This window comes from Myripristis murdjan, chromosome 21, assembly GCF_902150065.1.
Source record: "Myripristis murdjan chromosome 21, fMyrMur1.1, whole genome shotgun sequence".
Lineage (NCBI taxonomy): Eukaryota > Metazoa > Chordata > Actinopteri > Holocentriformes > Holocentridae > Myripristis > Myripristis murdjan.
In genome coordinates, this window is record NC_044000.1 from 3,887,232 (window position 1) to 3,892,348 (window position 5,117).

The window sequence follows — 5,117 nt, forward strand, 5'->3', positions numbered from 1 at the left end:
CTACATTTCAAGGGTAAGTTCACACCAAGCGTGTGTGGAGCATTTTTTTGAACCCGTGTATTGCGTGGGTTTCCTCCAGGCACTCGGGTTTCTTCCCACAGTTCAAAAATAAACAGGCCAGGTGAACTGAAGGATGTACCTTAACTGTCTCTATGAATGTTTGTGTGAATGTGTTGATCTGTGTGTTAGTGCTGTGATGGACTGGCATCCTGTCCAGGGTGCTTACCAGCATTCTGCTCCAGCCACGCATGATCCTGAATAAGAAACGGCAGGTATAGAAAATGCATGGATCGATAGTGTTTCCTGCTTTAGTTTAGTTTATTCATCCAAGTGAGAATGGTAGCACCAAATAAGAGAAACTCTTGACAATGCGTCTTCACTGTCTTCCACGAAAATTGCAATGTGGCTCATTATAAACGCTGGAACATCCTTCTCTGCATGTCAGTGAACATACACGGGCGTCACTCACACATGTATGGAGTTTGAGTATAACGAATGTGTTCAGTTAGTGCGTCACATAAGTGTCACATAACAGTAAACCACAAAATACAGAAAAACATAGAGAACACGGGGAAATGTAAATCCTTTTTCTCCCCCTCAGTGAAAAGAAATTGCATTGTTGCAGTTATATATTCAAACCTCATCTGCAAGGCAGGCTTCTATCCGCTTCATTTTTGTTCAGTGATATTCTTTTCCATTTTGAACCTACCTCTTGACAGAAAGTAGGACAACTCAGCCAACTAGCTTGCTTGAACTGCAGGACTGCACAATGTGTAAAGGGGGTAAAGTAGCAAAAATGGCTAAAATGCATGATATACAAGATGGAGTATTTGTGATACGTCAGAAAAAAATAATTATTTGTGACAAAATGCATTTCCACCTACATGTAATTAAAAATGCAGTTTAGTTGTATGGAAACATAATTTTTCTTTGCAGAAAAATAATTCAGGCTTTAGGACTGAGTGCGTAATCAAACCAAATACTGGAAACAACCCTAAAACACGAGGTTTTATGGATAAAAGGCCTAACAGTTCCTTCGTTTTGGAAAGCCTAGTATAATAAAATGATATCCATATGATATCCAAATGATATATATATTTATATCCAGCTTTTTTGCATGTATACTTTTATGAATAACACAGAAGAAGAGTGCACACACATCAATCATATGGAGTTAAAGTTACAGGGTCTGGAATTACTTTTTTTTTTTTTTTTTGTCACCCCACACAAACACACAAAACCACCATCCCACTCACCCTCGCTGTCAAAATCTGTGACCCGACCTCATGAAAGCTACCAAAACTCCAATAAAAAAATACCTCCATTTGACTTTTGTTTGCAAGGTTTGGTTTGCTTGTAATTGTGCAGCGTGAACCCAAATGAACCAAACACAAAAAACAACAAACTCTTCTTTTCCACTATGGTTTGGTCTAGGTATCGTTGAACCCTAAGTGGGTGCCTGCATGATAGTGTTGGGTATTCATACCCCTGCCAGAGTTCATTTAGAGAAACACTGCCTCATGGGATGTCTTTACTTGTAATCCTTTTCAGACCAGAGCAAAATGCGGTCCAGAGAATGATTTTGTTCAATATATCAGGACATTCTTCGAGACTTTTTTCCTCTCTCTCTCAAAGTGTCGGCAAGAACTTTGATTTTTTTTTTCTTTAGAAAAAAAAAACTGTATGCATTTGATTTTGAAGAAAATGGAACACAGCTTCTGAGATTGAGCAATGAGGTGTGGTATGCTTGTCCGGCTGGCAGACTGGGGTAACATTTGAGCTCAGTTTTTTCACTGTGGAATGTTGTGTTTAAAGGCGATCTTGCAACGCACTGGAGGTCTGTGTGGGGGGAAAAGAGAGAGCACCTTATATAAAGTAATCCATCAAGCTTTATCATGAATCTGTGTCAATCTACAGCTATGGGGAAAGATGGACAGTGCCAATTCAGTGAAGCTGAATAACCTATACCTGAATAAAGAAAGAGATGTATTCATTTTGAAGAATATCTATTTTAGTATTTTAAAAATATATGACATCCCAGATTAAAAGCCCATTGGCAGATGTCTTTCATTTTGTATCTCAAAGAAATTGTTGAGGTCTTGTTTAGTCATAGTTTGGAATCATTTACAGAGCACATGCATAGCTTTGAGATGTATTATTAACCCACTTATTACATTTTAAATATCATATAGCTAATAAAAAACAATGAAACAAATATTTTTTGGCAAGCCTTGTGTTTATATATTTAGCTCTTCTGAGGGTGCAGAATATCACCTACCAGAGATATAAGTTTGTGAGATGTAATGTATTAAGAATGTACTCACATGATTTCACCACCTCATTCACGCTCATGTAACATTATAAAGTATGAAGTATCTCCAGTATGAAGGTCATATTAACTGGCTTTATGAGTGGGAGTAATGTAGCATGGTTCTATAAAAGCACATTAAAGCTCACATTGACATTGGTGTTGACATGAAATAGCTCTCAGTATCTAGTACACCTCTGCCACTCCTCTCCACTGAGGACTCCAATATTCTGTATTTAATTTTATACATTTTTTTTCACCACATTTCAGTCACACTACATGCCATTTTGAGTTGTAATTGAACTGCGGCTTATCTCCAAATATCAATCAAGTCCCAGTCTTCAATGCTGATTGGCTCAACCAAGCCGCTGTGGCGCCAAAATTATGATGTAAAATTTTCTTAACGCCATAGCAAGAGTGTAAATTCCAACTTATTCAAATATAAGTGGCATGTAGGTCACACAAATCAGGATCTGATTTTGTTCAATAAGCACAAAATAGGGAAAATGCAGCTCCATGCAGCTTTTTGCCGTTCACACCGCTTAGAAAACATCAGATGTGCATGTGAGGGGAAAAACATGAGAATCGGGACACTTTGAGCGGCAGTGTGAACGCAGCCTCAGACACCAGAATCCCCCCCTCCTCCGATCCACTTTACACCCGGCGTCTGGCCTCAGAAGACAGAAGGTTGGATGTGAGCGACTCTTCATCTCGCCGCCACATTAGAGTGACACATGGAAACGAGGCTCCCTGCGTGTTTGTGGTGGCAGTAGCCCATTGAACTCTGGCTGAACCTCAGCCTCTGACAGCCTCCACCGGGTCAGGCCTGAGCCGAGCGTATGGACTCACTCTGAGAGGCTGACATCAGACACACAACACACACACACACACACACACTGTAATTCCATAAAACTACAGTACATCCTATTGGACAGTTTGTCGATCGAAGTCACACCGAACCTACACTACCTATAGCCTGGTGTGTCAGAACACTAAATACGATGTTTGTTTCCATGACGTGAAAACCACTGATCTCTGTCCTTACACGTTGCTGACATCAAACCATTTAAGTTTTTAAAGCACTGAGTGAAAAATAACAAAGAATATGTTTTATAAATTATTTATTATTTGAATTGAAGACTCATATGTTAATTCACCTAATATCGCATTAATACTCATACTATTTATACTGTATCTAAACTGCACATATGTAATCTGCTAATGGCATCTTCACAAAAACATGCATCTCCACAATTTAACTGTCAGAAATAAATAAAACAAGATAAAATAGTTTATTTTCTTGTTTTTGGTTATGTATGAATTGTGATTTTTTTTTTTTTTTTTCGCTTTCAAGGATTCTCAAGGGCTCAGACTCAAACTCAGCACATAAACACACAGAGGTTGTATGTTTTTTCCTCAGCAGCACAGACACATGCGTATGATAAAGAGTTTCATATCAGAAAGAGATCTGTGCCATTTGAAGAAAGAAAAAAAGACAGACGGAAAGGAAGAAAAAAAAAGGTATTCAGCAACTGCTAACATGAAAGCCAAGCAAATTAGGGGTAAGTTACGATTCATCATACAATTATTCTGTCTACAGTTGTTATACATTGAAGGACGGGATTTTCAGTGTTTTATTTTCAAGGTATTAAGTTTTTCAAAAAAGAGATTTAATGTTTTGGAATAAAATCCTTCTTATAGAGCCCTTACTTTACATCAGAGTAGCACAAATATATTGTATATTGTATGTTGAGTGGCTCATCAGTCAAAAATATTTTCTTTTAGATGTTGTGGCGTACCATATGGAATCACTTGGGACAGTAAAATGTAATTGTGTTATTGTGTTATCCCATATGTTGATGACATTTACGCCTGTGTATATAAATTATACTGTACCTGAAGCAGACAGATGTATAGCATATGAGTATGGAAAAAAGCAATAGACTTTTAAACTTTCATCAGCTTGATCACCAAACATAAGACAGTTTTTGCCCTTGGATTGACTCATAATTTCGAGGAAGTTTTTAGGGACAATGGCCTGTTGGAAAACTGACTTTTTAACTGATGTTAAGATAGAATCATCCACGTGTCCCTGGTAGATCATTGACTCCAGTGCTGCATGCTAACAAGCCTACATTATGTTGAGTTAAAGAGGGCCACTGACATTATCTCAGGAGTGAGAAAATGAGAACTTGCAGCAGTTCTCAAGTTGCATACATTGTAATTGGAAATGATATGCAGCTAAGCTTGACAGTTAGAAGCAGATGGCTGGTATAGGTTCACAAAATATGATAAGGATGCTTACTTTTTCATACTACCTGGGACTACTTTCTCTGCGTCCACAGGATGTGATGATTGCACAGCGTGTACAGTTAAAAATCACTGCACAGCTGATGAAGATGGGGTTGCTCATATATGAATCTACATCTGCTCTTATAAATGTACATCGCACTGACAACAATTTATTACCTAAAGAGCAGTCTTCTTACTCTGGATACCACAGGTAGTCTGCTATATTTTCACGGCAGCCATTCTGACATGAAATAGCAGATAAACACAGGCGCTACTAATCATGTTGATGAAGGTTCTGCTCTATTAAAGTGTCGCCTTACTTTCTTTCCAGCGTGAGGAACAGCACGACCCTGGCTCTGTTAGACCTAAATGCAACAGCACCTTCATTAATGCCATTAGTAACACCTTTACCCTGCTATTTCATGTCAAGATGGCTGCTGCAAACATCCTGAGTTCCGGTTTATAATTGAACACAGAATAAAGTGTTAGCGTTGCACCTTCTATCAGTCAACATAGT